This window comes from Heptranchias perlo, chromosome 6, assembly GCF_035084215.1.
Source record: "Heptranchias perlo isolate sHepPer1 chromosome 6, sHepPer1.hap1, whole genome shotgun sequence".
Classification (NCBI taxonomy): domain Eukaryota; kingdom Metazoa; phylum Chordata; class Chondrichthyes; order Hexanchiformes; family Hexanchidae; genus Heptranchias; species Heptranchias perlo.
Window position 1 is genome coordinate 69,265,789 of NC_090330.1, and position 24,883 is coordinate 69,290,671.

The 24,883-nt window shown below is 43.5% G+C and overlaps 1 long non-coding RNA gene across 1 annotated transcript; it reads left to right on the top strand.

Annotated features, from left to right (window-relative positions):
- The first annotated feature begins 467 nt into the window (after nt 1-467).
- Nucleotides 468-23,010, top strand: LOC137322551 (uncharacterized). Its single transcript, XR_010963169.1, has 3 exons — nt 468-586; nt 21,677-21,734; nt 22,942-23,010. It is a non-coding gene; the product is annotated as an uncharacterized lncRNA (long non-coding RNA).
- The last annotated feature ends 1,873 nt before the right edge of the window (nt 23,011-24,883 follow it).

The window sequence follows — 24,883 nt, forward strand, 5'->3', positions numbered from 1 at the left end:
TATGACTTACATGTACAGCTTTGTGTCTTGGGAACATTAGCATTGTTACTGAAGGTTTTTGGACTTTTCAATATAGACTTTTAATACTTGTTTTTAAAGAAGGCTAAAAGAATGGACTTGAAATCCTTGATTACTTGGTAACAGAACAAAGAACTGTCAACTTAAGCAAAATCAGAATGCCGGGAAATTAAGCCATTGACATGCCTTGAAAAGGATCATATGATTTTTGTTTACTATAATACTGGCAGAATGCAGTTTTGCTGAGACAGTAGGTAGGACTGACTCTGGTAAAAAGAAACAATGCTGCCAGTTGCAAAAACAGGAAGCAGGGCCTGGAAACTGATAAGAAATTCTTTAGTGATAGAATTAGAAAACAACCCATATATGGTATGATGTTTAACAGCAGATTTTGAAGGGAAAACATATAAAAGCCAATTCTACAAGTGTTTTCAGGCGAACCACTTGCGACATCAGAACAAGATGGTGTAGGAGAGGAACCTTCTTATTTGCCAATCCTGATCAATCCTTTATCTTGAATAATATTCACTAGAAAAAAGTTGAATGAGAAGCTACTACTTTCTTTCAGGTAAAAGCTGTCATGTCTGTGTGTTAATTTAAATTCTTTAAAGTTAGAAAATAACTAGTTTCATGCTTGATCCATGAACTTCTGTATTCTGAACAAGAGAGAGGAGAAATCCTACAATACTGTTGTGCCTTTATAGACAGGGTATCACAGACCTCATAAAAGGCCAAAAACTTTTACTCTGTGAAATCAAAAGCCTTTATAAGGAATTAGCCTCCAGCAAGGGAACATACGTTGGCTTGTAGCATCTGTCACCTACTTCTCTGGTGGGTGGCACTACAATTCCCCTAAGGAAGAGTGCAGAGCTTTTGGATGATGGCCAACATTGCAGGCAAATCTGCAGGTCCCAATGTGACCGCAACATCTGGAGGTGTTGCCGCAATCCAGTGGGACTCAGTAGCAGGTCTTCCAGGCAGTCACACATGAAGTAGATTCCATGGCACTTCTACATGGAGTGCAAAAGGGAGAAATGGTGGGGCGTTAATGTTAAATAACTAAAGGCACTGTACATTGCAAAAATAAACAGGATGTGAAGTACTGAAATGTTGCTTGGATTCTTTATTTACGTATCTAAGTCTCAATACTAAACTATACCAAATGTGCCAGCATGGGCAGGTTTTGCACTTCACTGCAATATGCAAATAATAAACATTGTTTGGTTGCTAACTGGGAAAACAGCAGTTCAGTCAGACAACTGATGAAACTGTGATCAGGAAATAATAGCTGTAGCTACCATAAAACATACTAATGGGATTAAACACTATTTTACAGCTATTTTGTATGAAAGACATATTTCCAAGAGCATTGTGATTACAGGGAGATTGAAAAATCTAGTTTGGATATTTGCATATTTTGAAAGCAATAACAACTGCTTAAAAATTCAACTGTGATGGGAAGCTATATAGTATGTATAGTGAGCTACTGTTAATAGCTGCCGTATCTCTTTGTTTCTCAATTGTGTTTTACAACACAGGGCACATAATTGAATAAGGAAAGAAATCTTTATGTCTTTCTTAGGCCAATAACTCCAACTGCTTTCTCTTGATCATCTTCATAATCTTCCTCATCTGCGTCATGCTCCAGCTACTGTGCTCCCTTCCCACGACCTGTCTGACATGTTTGGGGACATATTTTAAAGTATCTTCTCACTGATTTAGACAGCAGGAAACATTGCTTCAGGACCCTGAAAAGCTGTTCTCTGATAGTCAGCCCTTTGTTTTCATTCCTATTCACAGCCTCAGTATGAGGTTTCTCAGTGGAGACTTGAGCCACACTAACGTAAGCATAACTCTTATTCACCAGAGGTCTTCCTTCCATTCTACCATGCCCACTGAAAAGAAAGGGCGCACAAAATTGATTTAAACAGGACTGAAAGCAAAGATAGTAAAAAATAAATAAATCGCCCAGGGAATGATGGTATTGATCCCAGAGAGTACTAAGAAAGACAAGGGAGGAGATTAGTGAGGCACTGACAGTCATTATGAGGGAATCAAGCACTATGGAGGTCCCAGTGGATTAAAAGTAGGCTAACATGATGCATGCTTTCAGAAACAGTGACAAAGTAGGCACAGGTGACCCATTAGTCTTACTTAAATACAGTGACAAATAATGGGATTACTTCTCAGGGGTAAATTTAAGGACCAGCTGTGTAATAACCTAATAAATTGCAGCCAATGTGAATTTAGAAGGGGAAGATTCTGCTTGGAAAACCTTATGTTAAAGTCTATCTAGTCTTCAAAAACTATTTGACAAAGTTCCTCATAAAAGGCTACAAGTTAAGCACAAAGCAATGGGGATATAGGGTAAAAGGTAGGAATGGATAAGAAATGGGCTAAGCAGCAGGTACCTGTTAAAGCAGTTATATCAGGGTGGGGTAGGGGCTGTTGATTGGGGTTCCCAATGATTGGTGTTGGGTCTCCTAATATTTCTAATTTACATTAACTACTGGATTCAGAAACTCAACAAAAATTAGTCAAATTTGCAGATGATATCAAACTAGACAGAACCGCCGATACTGACAACCTACAAAATGAGTTAGACGAAGTATGTTATGTGGGAGTCAATGGCAGATGAAATTTGATCTGAGCAAATATGACATGCTTACATAAGAAGAAAAAATGGGGAATCTATCTACTCAATGAATGCTGTTGCAGCTTCCTCAAGCATTGCTCCTTTGACACTGGCGATATACCCGCTGGATAGAGTAATTCTAAATGCGGCTGATACGTTTCTGATGGGTGCCTGATTTCATGCTCCCTGAAGCCTCTCCTGCCTCTGCTCTTGCAGCTCAATAAGGAGGCTGGTTCCATGCCTCAGGAAAAACAAAATAAGGGAAACGTACGTAGATTTAAATTAGTAGGGGAAAAGCAAAGGGAGAAAATCCACATAGCGACAGCAAAAATATTCACAGCGAAGAAAAGGCAAACAAATAAAAAGCAGTATATGCTATATTAAGGGAAAAAAGTTAAATTATACAATACTTAAATGATACGCAAATGCCCTTCTGCCAGTTAAAGTCACTCTGCTAGCTATAAACACAGCTCTACAGTCATCTTTTATTGTGAGAGATTCTTGCATGATTTGTTGAGAAGTGGGAATTCCAATGAAGTGTCTGAAATGTCCATCGACTCCATAAACAGTCGGACTTTGTGGCTAATGAAATTAATTTTCTTTAAGTACACCTAGTGACTTTTGGTTTCAGACTATCTGCATTCTGGTTTGGAATTAGTGGGGAATATTGAAGTCAGCAATGTTTAAATCTACAGATTGCTAGTTAGAATACAGTAAGCGTGCATTTCATTTCAATATGAAAGTAATAACTGATCTGCCAGTTTAAAATGCAACCTGTATACTGTTCTGAAGACCAGAGATTACAGATGTCCTTATGCCTCGGGATATGAGCGTATAAAATGAGTGCTGATGATATTACTGTCCAAATGCTTAATGTGTCCGTGTGACATTCTGCAGCCGCTATTTTAATTGATGTATTAACCAATACAAAATAAAGCACATAACGCCTGCCTTAAAGTAGCAGAAAGAGGACTATCAGTTTTAATACATCAGGGAACTCTTTCTGATTATTTGAACGTAAATGAATTTTGCATGGCAACCATATCCTGGAAATCATTGTTAGCGATGTTCTAATTTTGGATTAGTGTGAATATTAAAGTCGGTATTTCTTAAATTTCTACAGTGACGATACTAGCGGTGAGTGCCTAACTGTTTACTCACTAATATCGCCAACAATGATTTCTAGGCTGTGGTTACTATGCAAAATTAATATCCATTCAAAGAATGAAAAACATTTCCCTTGTGTACAAACTGGTACTTTTAAATTAATTTTCCGTGCATAATCAAATAAAAATCTTCTTGCATAACCTCTCACTACTCTCATCAGGACCATCGTATAAATAAACTGAATCTCATATTGTTATTCCCCTTTCTCTCTCTGTAACTCTCTCCCTGTCAATTTCTTTCTATTATTTTTCATCATTTATTCCATTTTATTCTTATGTCTCCATTCGCCTGTTTAATTATGCTGTTTTCCCCCTCTCTTTCTGCTTGGAGCTCAATTCTCTCTTCATGGTTTCTTCCATTTAAAAAGAAAACTTCAACCGCAACAAAGTCCGATTCGGAATCATTAAAATGAGCTTTACACCTCCTTGGTGTCTCAGATGAATTACTACTGCTTTTGGCAAGTTTCCTGAGAACCTCAGAACGCACACTGACTCTTTGTTGCATTGTATGCACCATTAGAACACATTACGGACCAATTTCCCCCCTAAATATAATTGAAACATATGCTAAAGTGGAAAAATGCAGGATAGAATATATGTGATGTGACACATACGCAATACACTTTGCCACAAAAATCTGTATATGCACAAAAAGAATGCAACTTAGCTCAGCGACTCCAACACTGAGAACAAATTTGTTAAACAAGGTCACTTGGCTAATTAACATGTTCATCATAGCCTCTTATAGGAGCAGTAGTTGCTTGTTTAGCTTATGTTAAATCACAGCGCTATTGAACTAATTAGTATAAGATACATCTACTCCCCTTCAACCTATTACCATTCAACTAATGAAATCAATTTTAAATGATCTGTCACCATATTTAAGCTTCTGAAGAAAACAATACTCAACACATTCTGAAAAGCTCCATGAAATTTCCCAGAACTGTTAATCGCAGTACATCATGTACTAAACCTTACTAATCAGTACAAAAATACAAGCAAATGTACCCAGTAAAAATAATACGTTCTAGACTGTGGCGAAGCCAGTTGGTGGCCAGGGGGTCAAAATATCCTCCCCAAATCATTTTGAGGTTGGATAAAGTGGCTCTGGAGGACCACCTCCATTTCACTCCCAGAAGCCTCTGTCACCCATCTTCAACCTCCAGGTGCGGCCTGCAAGTCTGCATGGTTTCCCAGAGCTCAGCTTTCAGACTAGGTAAGTCAGCACTCCCCAATCTTGCGTTTGCCACCCCCCCCAAGTTGGCCAAAAGTAACCGTGCCACTGGCTTTAGACCAAAATCCTTCTTGCTTTATTTTGTAAGATCCTTGTCTTCTCTAGATAGCTTCTTCCTTTCTCTGATTTCATTGAATCTATCTTGAATGTGTTGAAAGAAACCCAGGGTCACAAGTATGCTTTTGTTAGAAGCAAAGATTTCATAAAGTGTGTGGTCTCGTTAGTGATCAAGGAGATGAGTTTTCTAGATCCAGTAATTTTTTATGACTGCCTACAGACAAAGAATCATAGATTTTTACAGCATAAAAGGAAGCCATTCGGTCCATCATGCCTGTGCAGGCTTTCTGAAAGAGCTATCCACTTTGTCCTATTTCCCCTGCCCTTTCTCCATTCCCTTTCACATTTTTCCATTTCAAATATTTATCCACTTCCTTCCTAAAAGCAATTATGGATTCTACTACCACCATTGTTTCTGGAGGGGTATCCCACGTCCTAATAATACTGTACGTAAAAAAAATTCAAATTTCTCCGTTTGTTTTTTTAGTAATGATCCTAAAGTTATGCTCTCTAGTGACCAACTCACTGAGCAGTAGAAATAGTTTTTCTCATTTACCTCATCAACCCCTCACAAATTTGAACATCTCTATCAGATCTCTTCATAAGCATCTTGCTTCTGATAAAAAAGGGACCCAGTTTCTCTAAGCTCTCCTCAAAACTAAAGCTTCTCATCCCAATATTACTTCAGTGAATCTCTTCTGCATCATCTCGATGGCCTTGATAGTCTTCCTAAAGTACAGTTGCCAAAATTGGATACAATATTCTCACTGCAGCCTAACTAATAATTTGTATAAGTTTAGCATTGTATCTTCGCTTTTGCATTCTGTGCCCTTATCTATAAAACCTAAGATCCCATACATTTTTTTTACAGCTTTAAAATCTGGAAATAGCAAATCTATGCTCAGTAAAATAATTGTTCAGTGCAATTCCCATTTCAAATGTGGGTTTCAAATTTTGACATTAGCAGGAGTTAAGGCCATTGTTCAATGTATGAATCCAGTCGATTATAGTCACATTGCAGTTTCCCAGTACTGAAATGGACTGCTTTAAGTGGATCCACAACTATCTTGCATCAGCCAAATGTTTCAATAAACTAGTAGGAGGATTACAACATAACATTAGTTTTATCATGGCTTCCAGTGTTCCATTGTTCTTTTGCTGGCGATACAGGAAAAATGGGATGTCACGGAAAAATCTGACCAGTGCCCACATTAGTTAAGGGAATCTCCCATGCCAAGGTGGAAAATATCATTCACTGGTATGGCTAATTTTAGGTCATATCTACAAACTCATCATTCAAATCTTGCACCCACATGAAAGATTATACATGTACATAGAACTATTGCAGGATAAAATAAATGATCTGCAATAGGACTTTATCTTACTCCTTTCAGTAATCATTCCCATCAACTGAATATACTTTTACCTCTACACCTACTGAAAAGTATATGTAATAAAGAGGATAAAGGCAAAGAAGGTAATATAGACCAATGTATTGATTCTGTGAATGTGTTAAATGTGCCAAATCCCTATGACACCAATGTACTTTTCATCTTGTACCCATGTACCTGTGATGTGTCCTTTATGCCCCCCTTCTGGCAGCAGTATGACTGGTTCATCCAACTGTAAACATGCCATCTGGGGTGAGATGATGATGAAGGGATGTGTTTTGGAATGACACCCCTTTGTTACTTTGATCACTGGAGGATTCCATTACTGCCATCGTGTTGGTTGACATTCTCTCCAGTGTGCACTGCAGTGCTGTCAATTAGTGCTCCAACACATTATGAGGTCAGATGAAAATTTTCATCTCTGAGTTGGATCTTTATGCCCTTTCCAGCCTCTTGCTCATCACTGTGTGAATGGTAATCTTGACAGTATAAATATTTTGTTGGTGGACCAACACCAATCTCACATTGAGGGTGGACATTACTGATCACTACATCTCCTGCTCCTTCTATTTACCCATCAGGTTCATTAGGCCTGCAAGTTCTCTATAGGGATCCTGATACCAAAAGAGAAGCTATATCCTCCGACAGCGATTCACTACGTTATGCTGTTTGTGTGAATGGCTTATGTTTCAATTTGTGGTATGCCATTGCAGATCTTCTCAGATACTCTAGTGTCTTCTGTGGAGAGAACTAAAGGGTAGGTATCAATAGGGTATGACGCAGGTAGACTTTCACAATCAAAGCTATTGCTTATCTGTAAGTACTGAAAAACAGATATGTTTTTTCCAATTGTCACTCTCACCAACCTGCAAAGAGAGCAACTTCTTTGGGATGAGTTTTGGCCTGGCTGCACAAAAATAAAATTAAAAATTTCTTTGACCTTTTTTGAGTGGTTTCCTATGGACAGTCCGCCCATTTGTAACTGAAATTTGCAATCAGGGTCCTACAACTGACATAGGTCTCCTATTTGCATATTTAGGCAGCATCCCTTGGAAAATAGGCAGGTGAGTTACTCACCCATTTGCATCGGGCAGGCAATTTAATTTCTTTTAAATTCCTGTGGCCCTGTGATGTTGGTCCTCTTGGCACTGCCTTCGAAGGCAAGTTTTTGGTAGATTTGCTGACATGAGGAAACCTTCTCCCTATTGCTCGGTGGTAGTGATTGCATTCACCTGGCTTGTTATACCTTCCAAGGCGTGCTGCTTGGGAAGCCAATTGTGGGAGTGATGCTCCCAAGCCAAAGATCGTCACCTTCCTGGACATAACCTCCTGAACAACATGTCCAAGAAGCACAACTTCCTTGATCCGCTGTTCATCAGTTTCCAATCAAAGTTACGATGGGAGTAGGCTGGAATGGCTGTGGATTTTAGGGGCCACTAACTCCAAAGTCTGAAGCATTTACATCAGGTGTTGCATTAACACATAAAGGGATGAGTGAGAGAACACTGCAATTTGCAATAATAAGGAAAATCTGCTTTCTAGTAATTGCCTTCTTTTATTTTGCCTCAAGTAATAACTATTGATTTTCATTGCTGATGTGAGAATGAGAGAACTGACCTCAGTATAGACACGGATTAAATTGAGTGTATAAATTACTGGACAAGCTGTGTGTTAAGAGGTCGGGAGGCTGATCTGTGCTTGTTCATGTGCCAAACTGTGATTGTCATATATGAGCTCTGATTAGATGTTTTAAATTCTCACAAGATGGGTTTCAAACTGCTGCTGATTGGAAATTGCTGCATTCTTGCTGTCGTTTGTACAAACAATATCATCATTAAGGAACATAATGTTCGATACTTGGAAACCTCCCTACCCAAAGAGTCTCTCCTGTCAGTCTTTTCATTGTAATAACTCGACTGAGTGTGAATCAATTCGACCTTGGTTCTGTAGGGAAGCATTCTGTGGAAAAATCAATTAAATTCTTTCTACAAAGAAAGAAAAACCTAGAGGTGAAGAGATCTGAAGAATTTTTAAAAAAATTAAAGCATCCAAGCTAAAGGAATGCATGTATAACTGAATGTCTAATTTAAAACTAAAAACCAACTTCAAAGATCAATGCACAGACAGCTGGAGTGATGAAGGCTTTGACTTGTGCATTTGCTGAGCATGATTGATCTAAGGCCAACAACCTCTGCCATCCCCTTACTGGCCCTGAAAATCCACACTGGGGCGAGATGCGCCCACTGGGAAAATGAAAAGAAAGACTTGCATTTATATAACGCCTTCCATGACCTCAGGATGTCCCAAAGCACTTCACAGCCAATGAATTAATTTTGAAGTGTAGACATTGTTGTAATGAGGGAAACGCGGCAGCCAATTTTTGCACAGCAAGATCCCACAAACAGAAATGAGATAATGACCAGATCATCTCATTTTAGTGATGTTGGTTGAGGGATCAATATTGGCCAGGACATCGGGAAGAAATTCCCTGCTCTTGTTCAGAATAGTATCATGGGATCTTTTATGTCCACCTGAGAGGGCAGACGGGTCTTCGGTTTAATGTCTCATGTGAAAGACTGCACTGGTAGGTCGCAGCCGGGGAGCGGAGAGGAGGGAGGGAGAAATCATGGGTTGGGGGAGATTGTGGAGGTCGGAGGCCTGGGGGAGAGATTGAAGGAGAAATCGTGGAGGCCAAGGGGGAAATTGGAGCTCAGGGGGGCAATCGGAGGTTGGGTGAAGATTGTGGAGGCCAGGAGGATATTATGGATGTCAGGGGGGGAGATCATGGAGGCTGGGGTTAGATCGTATAGTAGGGGGGAGGGAGGATGATCGGGAGGGGGGTCGGTGGAATATGGAGGGCAGGATCAGGATTAATTAATGATCTCAAAGTAAAGGATGCCTTGGGAAGCAGTGATCATAACATGATAGAATTTCACATCCAGTTTGAGAGCGAGGATCTTGGGTCTGAAACTACTGTATTAAACTTAAATAAGGGCAATTATAAAGGATTGAGGGTGGAATTGGCTATAGTGGACTGGGTAAACAGATTAGATGGCATGATGGTGGATAAGCAGTGGCAAACATTTAAAAAGATATTTTATGACTCGCAACAAAAATATATCCCTGTGAGGAGGAAAGACTCCACAAAAAGGGTGAACCAACCGCGGCTAACTAAGGAAGTCAAGGATGGTATCAGGTTAAAAGAAAGAGCATACAACATGGCAAAGATTACTGGTAAGCCCGAAGATTAGGAAAACTTTAAAAACCAGCAAAGGATGACTAAAAGAATAATAAAGCGGGAGAAAATAAATTATGAGAGTAAACTAGCAAGAAATATAAAAACTGACAGTAAAAGCTTCTACAAGTATACAAAAAGGAAGAGCGTAGCTAAAGTAAACATTGGTCCCTTAGAGGATGAGACTGGGGAAATAATAATAGAAAAGGAGGAAATGGCAGAGGAATTTGTATCTGTCTTCACAGTAGAAGACACTAATAATATACCGATAATGGTAGAAAATCAAGGGGCAAAGGGGAGGGAGGAACTAAAAACAATCACGATCACTGGAGAATAAGTACTAGGCAAACTAATGGGTCTAAAGGCTGACAAGTCCCCTGGACCTGATGGCTTGCATCCGAGGGTCTTAAAGGAAGCGGCTACAGAGATAGTGGATGCCTCGGGTGTAATCTTCCAGAATTCACTAGATTCTAGAAAGGTCCCAGCGGATTGGAAAACTGCAAACGTAACACCCCTATTCAAGAAGGGAGTGAGACAGAAAGCAGGTAACTATAGACCAGTTAGCCTAACATCTGTCATTGGGAAAATGCTAGAATTCATTAAGGAAGTAGTAGCAGGACATTTGGAGACTCATAATACAATCAAGGAGAGTCAATATGGTTTTATGAAGGGGAAATCATATCTGACAAATTTATTAGAGCTCTTTGAGGAAGCAACGGGCAGGGTGGATAAAGGGGAACCAATGGATGCAGTATATTTGGATTTCCAAAAGGCATTTGATAAGGTGCCACATAAAAGATTACTGCACAAGATAAGAGCTCATGGTGTTGGGGGTAATATACTGGTATGGATAGAGGATTGGCTAACTAACAGAAAACAAAGAGTCGGGATAAAAAGGTCATTTTCAAAATGGCAATCTGTAACTAGTGGGGTGCCGCAGGGCTCAGTGCTGGGGCCTCAACTACTTAAAATATATATCAATGACTTGGATGAAGGAACAGAGTGTCTTGTGGCCAAATTTTCTGATGATATAAAGATAGGTGGAAAAGCAAGTTGCGATGAGGACACAAAGTGTCTGCAAAGGGATATTGGCAGGTTAAGCGAATGGGCAAAAATTTGGCAGATGGAATATAATGTGGGAAAATGTGAAGTCATCCACTTTGGGAGGAAAAACAAAAAAGCAATATATTATTTGAATGGAGAAATACTACAAAATGCTGCAGTACAGAGGGATCTGGATGTCCTCGTACATGAAACACAAAAAGTCAACATACAGGTGCAGCAGGTAATCCGGAAGGCAAACGGAATATTGGCCTTTATTTCTAGGGGGATGGAGTATAAAAGCAGGGAAGTCATGCTACAACTGTACAGGGTGCTGGTGAGACCACACCTGGTGCACTGCATACACTTCTGATGCCCTTATTTAAGGAAGGACATACTTGCATTGGAGTCAGTTCAGAAAAGGTTCACTGGTTGATTCAGGGCATGGAAGGGTTGTCTTATGAGGAAAGATTGAACAGGTGTGGTCCACACTCATTGGAGTTTAGAAGAATGAGAGGAGATCTTATTGAAACAGACAAGATTCTGAGGGGACTCGATAGGGTAGATGCTGAGAGAATGGGGGAATCTAAAACTAGGGGGCGTAGTCTCAGAATAAGGAGTCGCCCGTTTAAGACGGAAATGAGGAGGAATTTATTCTCCCAGAGGGTCATGAATCTTTGGAATTCTTTACCTCAAAAAGCTTTGGAGGCTGAGTCATTGAATACATTCAAGGCTGAGTTAGACTAATTTTTGATTAGCAAGGGAGTCAATGGATTTGGGGAAAGAGCGGTAAAGTGGAGTTGAGGTAAAAATCAGATCAGCCATGATCTCATTAAATGGCGGAGCAGCCTCGAGGGGCTGAATGGCCTACTCCTGCTCCTATCTCCTATGGATCGCAGGAAGGGAAGCAGGATTGCTAGAGAGGCCAGGGTCGGGGTGGGGTGGGGGCAGGAGATCGTGGAGGCAGGGGAAGAGATCATGGAGGTAGGGGAGGTGATCGTGGAGGTCGGAGGTTGGAGGGGAGATCAGAGGTCGGAGGGGAGATCGGAGGTCGTGGGAAGATCATGGAGGTTGAAGGGGAGATCATGGTGGTCGTGGGGGAGATTGTGGAGGCCGGGGTGGAGATTGGAGGTCGTGGGAAGATCATGGAAGTTGGCGGGGAGATTGTGGAGGTCGGGGGGGGAGATCGTGGAGGCTGGGGTGGAGATCAAATCGTGGGATGGGAGGCCAATCACGGGGAGGGGTCGGCAGGAAGCACACCTGCTCCTCTAGGCCCGCAAGCAGTGCTGGAAAGGCACTTACCTTGTGGATCCGACCGTTCTCACCTCCCTTCAGCTGCCGGGTTTCCTGAGCCCTGGGAAATCCGGCCCGCAGCTGTTAAATGTTAAACTCTGGTAAAATTTGAGGCATGCAGTCTCATTTAACAGATTTAAATAACTGACCCGCCCCTCGAGAGCAGGTTACTCGTCCGCTCTCCCCAACCTGCCTCCGTTAAAACTAAAAGTGAGTGCTTTGGAGGCGGGTTGGGATCGGGTTTCCGATTTTTGAAATTTTATCCTCCCCCCACCCCTCTGCCCATTCCATCCTGAGGTGGGTAAAAATTCCCCCAATAATTTGTACACAAACAAAACAGGTTCTTCCTGGGTTTGCCTCTTGCCCCAACCAGTTAATTGTTTACACCAGAATGAGCTGGCTCATCTTGATCTGAGACCTTGAACTGCAACTCACGTTCACCATTCCGATGCTCACCAGTACATTTATTGAACTTACTCCATTTGTACTGCTGACGATCTCCACCAAATGCTTGCACACTTTTTTTGTTTTCTCTGCCTTTTTACAGAACTTGTTTTGTCATTTTTCCTGCTCTCCTTGAGGGGCATGTTGTCAATTGTCCTCTGGTATCTGCCACAAAGGTCATTCTTCAAGTTAGGTTGGGTCATGACACACCAGTGGACATGTTTTGTTCTTTAGGGATCTTCCCTGACCGAGGTTTCCTTAGGAACTGAACTTTGATTCATCGGGCATAATGCTAGCCTGGAGCCAGGTAGGCTGGGGGGAGCGGCGGTGTATGCTTTTGACGTAAGGACGTCTTTTATTTATTTTTTGATGGCTTCCTGGCCAACAGGCCGGCCTGATTGACAGGCTGGTCTCAGTCGGATGGGAGAAGAGCAAGGAAGTGGTATGTGAACAGGTAAGTCTTAGATTATATGGATGGGGGCAGAGGGCATGGGGGGCATTGAGGGGCATGGCTGGGTATGGAGGGGCATGGGGGTCACCGGTGGACAATTGGTCACCGGTGGGGGGGGGGGTCAGTCATCGGTGGGGTCAGTCATTGGGGTCAGACATCGGGGGGGGGGGTCAGTCAGCGGGTGTCAGTCATCGGTGGAGGGGTCAATCATCGGAGAGTCAGTCATTGGGGTCAGACATCGGGGTTCAGTCAGTGGGGGTCAGTCATCGGGTGAGGGGTCAGTCATCCGGGGGTTCAGTCATCGGGGGGGTCAGTCATTGGGGTTAGACATTGGGGGGGGGGGTCAGTCAGCGGGGGTCAGTCATCGGTGGAGGGGTCAATCATCGGGGAGTCAGTCATTGGGGTCAGACATCGGGGGGTCAGTCAGTGGGGGTCAGTCATCGGGGGAGGGGTCAGTCATCCAGGGGTTCAGTCATTGGGGGTCAGTCATCGGGGGGGTCAATTATTGGGGTCAGACGTCAGGGGGTCAGTCAGTGAGGTTCAGTCATTGGGGGTCAGTTATCGGGGGTCAGTCATCGGGGGGAGGGGTTAGTCATCAGGGATCAGTCACCGAGGGGGGTCAAGATCGGGGTCATCGTGGGGGTCACGATTGTTGGGAGGTGGTCGTGATTGTTGGGGGGGGGTCGCAATGGTTGGGAGGGTCGTGATCATTGGGGTGGGTTGCAGTTGTTGGGTGGGGTCGCGATCGTAGGGGGTGGATACAGGTAGGCTTGTTCGGTCTGGGGGAAGCAGTCCTGCTCCTCCGGGACCACAAGCTGTGCTATAAAGGCACTTACCTGCAGTTTCAGGCCTTCTCCCCTCCTCTCACGCAGCGTGAAGGAGAAAGCTCAGGAATCCTGGGCCGCCGAAGCTAAAATCACAAAATCTGAAGAAATGGAGGCCCGCAGTCTCCTTGAAAGGTTTTTGTGACCAACCCGCCACCTGAGAGCGGATTGGTTTCCTGCCCTGGTGAAAACCGGAAATGGGTAGGTTGGAGGCGGGTCTGAAATTGTCGCAATTTTCAATGCCTCCCCCTCCCCCAACCCACTCATTTTTCCCATTTAAAATCCTGCCCATTGGATTCAAACACAGACCTCGTAGGCTGATAGGACAATACAATAATCCAACTTGTCACCCAGTCCTTGTTTGCTCCATAAGTCATCATCTATTACTTAATCCAGACAACAAGATCATCATGCTTTAAAGGTGTTTTGACCACCCTGTGGGCATTTTTTTATTCTTTACTTACAAAATTCCCTTCACTTTTTTTGAGACCCAAAATGAAAATGCAAATTTTATAAAGAGGATATACTTGCCTTAGAGGAGGTGCAGCCAAGGTTCACTAGATTGATTCCTGGGATGAGAGGGTTGTCCTATGAGGAGAGATTGAGTAGAATGGGCCTATACTCTCTGGAGTTTAGGAGAATGAGAGGTGATCTCAATGAGACTTATAAGATTCTAAGAGGGCTTGACGGTAGATGCTGAGAGGATGTTTCCCCGAGCTGGAGAGTCTAGAACCAGAGGACGTAGTCTCAGGATAAGGGGTTGGACATTTAGGACTGAGATGAGGAGGAATTTCTTCCCTCAGACGATCATGAATATTTGGAATTCTCTACCCCAGAGGGCTGTGGATGTAGAGTATATTCAGGACTGAGATCGATAGATTTTTGGACTCGAGGGGAATCAAGGGATACGGGGACCAGGTGGGAAAGCGGAGTTGAGGTCCAAGATCAGCCATGATCTTATTGAATGGCGGAGCAGGCTTGAGGGGCACTATGGACCACTGCTGCTCCTATTTCTTATGTTCTCATGTTCTTAAACCTGAATTGGGCCATTCAGGTTTCCTCACAAAATGTCTCCTTAGTTTTGTCTAATTCAGACAGCTTTGGGGTGAGTTTCCAGTTTGATAAAAAAAAAATTACAAAGTGCAACTACACAAAATGTTCCTCTGTCTATGCACATCTCTATTTTGTAAATCAGGGATAAGTTTCTTTAGCAGCATGACAAGCAAATGACTGGCATTTGTACTGTTTTAAAAAAGGAAAGAAAGATTTGACAGCCACTTGTGTCCTGATACTGATGACAATGGTGGAGTATAGGTCTAATATTTTTTTATTATTCGTTCATGGGATGTGGGCGTCGCTGGCTAGGCTGGCATTTATTGCCCATCCCTAATTGCCCTTGAGAAGGTGGTGGTGAGCCGCCTTCTTGAACCGCTGCAGTCCGTGTGGTGAAGGTTCTCCCACAGTGCTGTTTGGAAGGGAGTTCCAGGATTTTGACCCAGTGACGATGAAGGAATGGCGATATATTTCCAAGTCGGGATGGTGTGTGACTTGGAGGGGAACGTGCAGGTGGTGTTGTTCCCATGTGCCTGCTGCTCTTGTCCTTCTAGGTGGTAGAGGTCGCGGGTTTGGGAGGTGCTGTTGAATAAACCTTGGCGAGTTGCTGCAGTGCATCCTGTGGATGGTGCACACTGCAGCCACAGTGTGCCGGTGGTGAAAGGAGTGAATGTTTAAGGTGGTGGAAGGGTTGCCAATCAAGCGGGCTGCTTTGTCCTGGATGGTGTCGAGCTTCTTGAGTGTTGTTGGAGCTGCACTCATCCAGGCAAGTGGAGAGTATTCCATCACTTTCCTGACTTGTGCCTTGTAGATGGTGGAAAGGCTTTGGGGAGTCAGGAGGTGAGTCACTCACTGCAGAATACCCAGCCTCTGACCTGCTCTCATAGCCACAGTATTTATGTGGCTGGTCCAGTTAAGCTTCTGGTCAATGGTGACCCCCAAGATGTTGATGGTGGGGGATTCGGCGATGGTAATGCCGTTGAATGTCAAGGGAGGTGGTTAGACTCTCTCTTGTTGGAGATGGTCATTGCCTGGCATTTGTCTGGCGCAAATGTTATTTGCCACTTATCAGCCCAAGCCTGAATGTTGTCCAGGTCTTGCTGCATGCGGGCTCGGACTGCTTCATTATTTGAGGGGTTGCGAATGGAACCCCTCAAATAATGAAGCAGACTGTGCAATCATCAGCGAACATCCCCATTTCTGACCTTATGATGGAGGGAAGATCATTGATGAAGCAGCTGAAGATGGTTGGGCCTAGGACACTGCCCTGAGGAACTCCTGCAGCAATGCCCTGGGGCTGAGATGATTGGCCTCCAACAACCACTACCATCTTCCTTTGTGCTAGGTATGACTCCAGCCACTGGAGAGTTTTCCCCCTGATTCCCATTGACTTCAATTTTTCTAGGGCTCCTTGTCGTGCCACACTCAGTCAAATGCTGCCTTGATGTCAAGGGCAGTCACTCTCACTCACCTCTGGAATTCAGCTCTTTTGTCTATTTTTGGACCAAGGCTGCAATGAGGTCTGGGGCCGAGTGGTTCTGGCGGAACCCAAACTGAGCATCGGTGTGCAGGTTATTGGTGAGTAAATGCCACTTGATAGCACTGTCATCGACACCTTCCATCACTTTGGTGATGATTGAGAGTAGACTGATGGGGCGGCAATTGGCCGGATTGGATTTGTCCTGCTTTTTGTGGACAGGACATACCTGGGCAATTTTCCACATTGTTGGGTAGATGCCAGTGTTGTAGCTGTACTGGAACAGCTTGGCTAGAGGCGCAGCTAGTTCTGGAGCACAAGTCTTCAGCACTACAGCCGGGATGTTGTCGGGGCCCATAGCCTTTGCTGTATCCAATGCACTCAGCCGTTTCTTGATATCACGTGGAGTGAATCGAATTGGCTGAAGATTGGCTTCTGTGATGGTGGGGATATCGGGAGGAGGCCGAGATGGATCATCCACTTGGCACTTCTGGCTGTAAACGCTTCAGCCTTGTCTTTTGCACTCGTGCTGGACTCCACCATCATTGAGGATGTTTACAGAGCCTCCTCCTCCGGTTAGTTGTTTAATTGTCCACCACCATTCACGACTGGATGTGGCAGGACTGCAGAGCTTTGATCTGATCCGTTGGTTGTGGAATCGCTTAGCTCTGTCTATGGCATGTTGCTTCCGCTGTTAAGCATGCATGTAGTCCTGAGTTGTAGCTTCACCAGGTTGGCACCTCATTTTTAGGTACGCCTGGTGCTGCTCCTGGCATGCTCTTCTACACTCCTCATTGAACCAGGGTTGACCCCCTGGCTTGTTGGTAATGGTAGAGTGAGGAATATGCCGGGCCATGAGGTTACAGATTGTGCTGGAATACAATTCTGCTGCTGCTGATGGCCCACAGCGCCTCATGGATGCCCAGTTTTGAGCTGCTAGATCTGTTCTGAATCTATCCCATTTCGCACGGTGGTAGTGCCACACAACACGTTGGATGGTGTCCTCAGTGCGAAGACAGTACTTCATCTCCACGACGACTGTGCGGTAGTCACTCCTACCAATACTATCATGGACAGATGCATTTGCGACAAGTAGATTAGTGAGGACGAGGTCAAGTAAGTTTTTCCCTCGTGTTGGTTTGCTCACCACCTGCCGCAGGCCCAGTCTGGCAGTTATGTCCTTCAGGACTCGGCCAGCTCGGTCAGTAGTGGTGCTACCGAGCCACTCCTGGTGATGGACATTGAAGTCCCCAACCCAGAGTACATTCTGTGCCCTTGCTACCCTCAGTGCTTCCTCCAAGTAATGTTCAACATGGAGGAGGACTGATTCATCAGCTGAGGGAGGGCGGTAGGTGGTAATCAGCAGGAGGTTTCCTTGCCCATGTTTGACCTGATGCCATGAGATTTCATGGGGTTCAGAGTCAATGTTGAGGACTCCCAGGGCCGCTCTCTCCTGACTGTATATCACTGTACCGTCACCTCTGGTGGGTCTGTCGTGCCGGTGGGACAGGACATACCCAGGGATGGTGATGGAAGAGTCTGGGACGTTGGCTGAAAGGTATGATTCTGTAAGTATGGCTATGTCAGGCTGTTGCTTGACTAATCTGTGGGACAGCTCTCCCAATTTTGGCACAAGTCCCCAGATGTTAGTGAGGAGAACTTTGCAGGGTCGACTGGGCTTGGTTTGCCTTTGTCGTGTCCGGTGCCTAGTCGTCTGATGCCGGGTGCTCCATCCGGTTTTATTCTTATTGTGACTTTTTTTTAGTGAGGTTTTACAACTGAGTGGCTTGCTAGGCCATTTCAGAGGGCAATTAAGAGTCAACCACATTGCTGTGGGTCTGGAGTCACATATAGGCCAGACCAGGTAAGGACGGCAGGTTTTCTTCCCTAAAGGACATTAGGCGAGTGGGGTACAGAATCATGATAGTTGTAGTTCAATCAGTCAAATAGGGAGGGCTGTAATGAGTCTTATTCTTGTAGTGTGCCTCTGAGATCTTTCTTCACAAATGTTTCCTCATTCCTGCTCTTAAACAAGAATCAATTGAAACCACTAGGCAACAGAACTGTCCCAGATACCTCTACAATGTGAAACCATTCTCTGCACTCAGTGGGAAAAAGCAGATTTCACAAAGCAGGAAAGAATGGACTCGTCTTGTTGTCCAGGCATCCCTGACTCTTATTGTATGATGAGGAATCATTATACAGTATTATGGCTGATGGAACAGGAGAGGGAGAGATAAGCAGATCGGGCTGGATGTTAAGTAAAGATGGCATGGGAAGATATTTGAGAGTTGATAGGCAGGTAGATAAATAGGACAAGCCCTAGAAGGGCAAGGGCAGCAAGTGCACGGGAACATCATCACTTCCACGTTGCCCTCCAAGTCACATACTATTATCATAAAACTACATATAATAAATGAAAGTTGCATAATCGTCTCCAGCAGGCTGAAAATAAAGGCTATTAATTTACACCTTGTTAAAGACCACAGAGAGAAGAACAGATCACCATAGTAACTTGCAGAGCCTGACTCCAGATCGTCCGGAGATCTATTTAACATAGCGCCATGAACGACGCTGAAAGAAAACAAATGGAGTGTCAATCAATTCTGGGATTGTACTTAAAGAAGTATATTGTTGGCAAGCAATCACCCCAGAGCTGTGGTTCAAAATGAAAAGGACTAAAAACCCAATCATTTAAAGGAAGGTTCGCTTTCTCACTGCTCTGCTTCATCACTGTTTTGCTACCTCACTGCTTTCTACCTAGATGGAGGTTTACAAATTGCTTCTGGAATGGCTGACCTGACTACAAGAGAAAACCATGTGTTACACCACAACCCATGTCCATCAAAATATTTAGAGGACCGCAATAAGCCTGAGCCAATCATGCGTATAAACTTTTGTTAAGAGGTTAGTCTAAGATAGACATTGGGGCAGAAATCACTCCCACAATAACGGAGAGCTCTCCGTTGTTAGTGGCAAAATGGAGGAGCAAGTTCCGGCATTCACACATGTGCAGTGAAACACAGAAATTCGGAACTTGCTCCCCACTGGTTCGCCGGCGAAATGACAGCTTCAAATTAAAGGGACATCGCACACTTCAAGCAGAGAAATCATTGAAAAAATGCTAACTTGCTTATCTGCCCAGCTGGAAAGTAACTAATGACGCAAATAGGTATGCTTAAAAATATAGGTCTAAACTAAGTTTTAATAGGGTAGTAAGTCTTAATGACTGCCAAACAACTAAAAATTCACCTTAAAAAATGTGGAGTCTCATTACTCCTTATTTAATAGTTTTTGATCATAAAAAACATTTCAAAAATTAAAAAATTTATAATTTTTGTTTTACTTTTCCTTTCTGCCTCTTTGATTTAATTCAATTATTTCTTATCCTCTCTTTTTTCGCTATCAATAACTGTTCTTACATTGATTTAGACTGTTGTATCTTTCACTTCCTGGTTTAATGCTACAAGCCTGCAGAGACAGTGAACGCAGCGGTCAAAAATGCTGCAATCTGATTGTTTGAGGGGAGAGATCGCTCCTCTCGCTTCTCCCAGGGTGCAAGCTTCACCTGAACTGACGCTGGGCTCTTCTCCGCTTCCTATTCGAGGTGGTGAGTTAGTATAAATCTATGGAGCGGCGAGGAGTGTTGGTTCCAGCGATTTCTATCCCATTAGCTTTCTAAAAGGGTATGCATTTTAGGGAGTCAGAAGGTGTTGCTTTTTATTGTTGTTAAAAGCAATTATAAATTGTGCATAAACCGAAGATGTTGTTTAATTCTAATGTCGATTTTCTAGTATATAATAAATGATTGTTTTCTTTACAAAGCCACGGTTTATGCTTGAAGTTTCTTTAGGAACAAGAGCCCATTAAGTTAAATAGAAAATTAAACCGTGTGGAGATAAAAAGGCATTTCCCCAAATTAAATAACAACACATTGCACCTTTTGACCCTACATCATCCCAACTTGGACATATATCGCATTTCCTTCATTGTCGCTGGGTCAAATTCCTGGAACTCCCTACGTAACAGCACTGTGGGAGTACCTTCATCACATGGGCTGCAGCAGTTCAAGAAGAAGGCCCACCACCACCTTCTCAAGGACAACTCGGGATGGGCAACAAATGCCCATATCCCAAGAACAAATAACATTTTTAAGAGCAAACAGTAAGCTGAGATACCATAGCCTCAAATAAAATAATCAATTCCAGTATGAACATAAGTAAAACACAACAAGAGAGTCATGGAAACAGTTTCATTCTGTCTCTTTTAGTACATTCACACGTTCAGCAAATATCTAGTAAAACAGAATAGGAAAACGGGGGTGATTGGGACGGAGGGATGGGGAGCAGGGAAGGTAGTGTGATCAGGAACGTTGTGGCTGCCTTATGGCTGGGATGCTACCAATCCACAGACCATAAACCATTTCCATTTGGTTTCACAAATACATAGGAATTGCAAGATGAAAAAAAACCAAGGTCCACCTAATTCGCTTTCTACCTTCCTGGTAGTTGCATGATACAACAATAATGATATTGTTGACAAATCACTTAATTAATTGGCACTTGGAAAAAATTGGGTTAATAAATGAAAGCCAGCACGGATTTGTTAAAGGCAAATCATGTTTGACTAACTTTACGCAGAGAGTTGTAATGATCTGGAATGCACTGCCAGATTCAGTAACAACTTTTAAAAAGGTATTCTTGAAGAGGAAAAATTTGCAGGACTATGGGGAAAGAGCAGGGGAGTGGGACTAATTGGATAGCTCTTTCAAAGAGCCAGCACAGGCACGATGGGCACAATGGCCTCCTTCTGTGCTGCATCATTCTTGATTCTATGATTCAATCAATTAGTCTACAACAGGCGTAGAAATGACCCAAGGAAAACCCCAGTGGTGGATGACTTTGGGAACCATAGATCCAAAGTCACCTGTTGCTCCCAAGCATGCTATATTTACCACATTTCATGTTTCAAATTATTTATGTGCTGTATCCCAAAATGTTATTTTCTGAAAGAAATCTATCTAATTTGCATTTGAATGAACTAATACTAACTGCTTCCACTGTCTCCCTAGGAAGCCTGTTCCATAGGTTGACCACTCGCTCACTGAAATCCAGAGGGAATTCTAACCATCAAGATCGGGTGGGTTAGGGTGGGTGAGTAGTTAAAATAATCGATTTTTGGAGCACGGCCGCAACCCGGCTCCACGGACCCACTTCCAGGTTTAACGGAGGCACGTTTGGATGCGGGGAGTAACCTGCTTGCCGGAGGGGGGGCCTTAATTATTTCATACGGGTAGTTAAGGGAACAATTAACGTGATTATGTGGTGTTAAGTAGATGTTTTTATATTGAATTTCAGACATGTTCAAATTTAACGCCTCCAGCACGGGTTTCCTGGGATGCGGGAATCATGGCAGGTAAAAGACGGCGGGAAGGGCTAGATCTATGATGTAAGTGCTTTTATTGCATAGCTTGTGGACCAGGAGGATCAGGAGTGCTTCCCTGTGGCTCGCCAAGCTTCCCTGCCGCAATCAGACCCTCACGATCATCCAACACCCCCCCTCCCCACCATGGTCGTCGATCCCCTCCCTGATATCCGTCCCCCCTCCCTACCTCCGATGCCCAACTCTTCTCCTGACCTCCGATATCCAACTCTTCTCCTGACCTCCGATGTCCAACTCTTCTCACGATCTCTGTTGTCTAACTCTTCTCACAACCTCCTAAGTCCAACTTCTCCCCCACCCCCAATATCCTCTCGGCATAAACCCCCCCTTGCCCCTCACACCCTTATCTCCACCTCCTGGCCCGTGATCTACTCCCTGGCCTCCCCCAGCCCCCGTGATATCCTCCACGGGCCCCCTCCCCCCATATCCTCCACAGCATCAAACTCCCCACCACCCCATGTCCTCCACAGCCCACTATCTACCCCTTCCTCCCTTCCTCCCTCCCTCCCTCCTCTCCGATCCCCAGCTGCAGCCTGCCACAGGCCTTCCCACCCGACAGCCAGCCAGCCTGTCAATCTGCGGGCGGGAAACCGATTTGGAAAATTTAAAACAGGACCTACCATCCTCTGGTTCTACTGTTCTAGACAAGATGAAATAGTTTGTCATGGTCTACATCATCTAGCCCCTTTAGAATCCTAAAAACAGCAATCATATCACCTCTCATCCTCCTCTTTTCCAGTGAAAACATGCCCAATATACATAATCTCCCCTCATAATCCAATCCCTCCATCTCCTCAATCATTCGGGCTATGGGCGTCACTAGCAAGGCCAGCATTTTTTGTCCATCCCTAGTTGTCCTTGAGAAAGTGATGGTGAACCTTCTTCTTGAACCACAGCAGTCCATTGGTGAAGGTACTCCCACAGTGATGTTAAGTAGGGAGTTCCAGGATTTTGACCCAGTGACAATCAAGGACCGGCAATTGGGGTGTTTATTATGTTAAATGCAAGTCACTGCTGTTTTGATTTCAAGAACTATGGTTCTGTTAAAGTAGAAATGTCGTAAGGCATTGCAACAGCCAGCACGTTGCCTATACTCATTTGCAAAAAGCTAAATATTTTATTTCCTTTACTAAATGCTCCCGTCCCTTCTGTCCCTGAAAGACTCTACTCTTTGTTGCAGATGAAGAAAGAAAGAAAGAAATAACTATAGCATCTTTCACAACCTCAAGACGTCCCAAAGCACTTTACAGCCAATTAAGTACTTTTGAAGTGTAGTCACTGTTGTAATATAGGAAACGTGACAGCTAATTTGTGCTCAGCAAGGTCCCACAAACAGCAATGAAATAAATGCCCAGATCATCTGATTTTTAAGTTTTGGTTGAGGGATAAATGTTGACCAGGACAATCTGAGAAGTCCCCTGCTCTTCCCTGAATAGTGCTGTGGGATCTTTTATATTCACGTAAGAGGGCCTCTGTTTAACACCTCATGTGAAAGACAGCACCTCCGACAGTGCAGTGCTCTCTCAGTACTGCACTGAAGTGCCAGCCTAGATTATATGCTGAAGTGTCTGGAGTGAGACTCGAACTCAAAACCTTTTGACTGAGAGGCAAAAGTTCCTAATCAGGAAAGAGAAGACTTGTCGATTTTCCCTTCTCTAATCGAGGGCATTGAGGCTAAACCTTCCATTGACTCTAGGTAAGATCAATTAGCTCAACACAGACCAGGGATTGAAACTGGGTCATCCTGGTCTATGTGGCTCAACTACTCACTGAATAAACTCATTGAACAATTAACGGAGCCTTGGGTTGAAGTAATTCTTGCAGTAGTCCCTTTCAGCAGCTTATGCCTACAAATCCCACAAATGCACAAATGTCAGAGTAGATAATATTGTTGACAATTGTTCATCAATCTCTGCAACAAAGTACCTGTGTCTTGGAAATTAATGTACTCAAAGCAGCTTAAAGCAATTTTACCTTCCATGTGCATCCCACGCTGTTCGTAGTAAGAACATTTTCAGTGAATGATTATATTTTAGATGAATTACAGAGATGTCAATGTGACACATCTAATCTGTGAAAATATGTAGGGAATAATTAAATTGAACTGTATGTTCTATTTTACATGTTGTCTTTTACTGTGTCTCATAGTTTGAGAACACCACCGTTAGAGGAGTAAATAAGTTAGAGAACACATTTTTTCAGTAGATGGTAATAAGATGGCTTAATGTTTCCCGAGGATAGTTCAGATTGTTTTTAACTTCTCTTCCTGATCGTTTTTCAAGCTAGGCATCTAGTCTCATATAGGACATGCTACCATTTTAAATATTCCATCATAAAATCAGAAAACTGGAGGTATCCTGAGGTATATGGTGGAATATCTAAGCCCCTGAGCTTCTTCTGACTTTTTTACCTTGGGTTTCTTTGTCAGAAATGGTGGAGGGGCTCCACACGGAAACCAGCAGGGGCGAAATGTGCTGTTATGAGGGAAGGTGCAGTCAAGCTTGAAGAGCATCATAATGATGTGCTCCAAACATAAAATTCAGTGTTTTTCTGCTCTTCAACTTGTGTGAATAGCCAGGGTAGTTTTGTGTTTTTTTTCTGAATCCCCTGTTAGAAAAGAGAAAGAAAGATTCCACAGACAGCAAAGAAAGAAAGAAAGATTTACATTTATATAGCTCCTTTCACGACATCATGACGTCCCAAAGCACTTTACAGCCAATGAAGTACGGTCGCTGTTGTAATGTAGGGAAATGCGGCAGCCAATATGCACACAGCAAGGTCCCACAAACAGCTTTACGATAATAACCAGATAATCTGTTTATAGTGATGTTGGTTGAGGGATAAATATTGGCCAGGACACCGGGGAGAATTTTTCTGCTCTTTGGAATAGTGCCATGAGACCTTTTATATCCACTTGAGAGGCCAGATGGAACCTCGGTTTAACGTCTCATCTGAAAGACAGCATCTCCGACTGTGCAGCGCTCCCTCAGCACTGCACTGGATTGTCAGCCTGGATTTTGTGCTCAAATCTCTGGAGTAGGACTTGAATCCACAACCTTCTGACACAGAGGTGAGAGTGTTACCACTGAGCTACGGCTGACACGTAGCAATCTTAGAAAAAT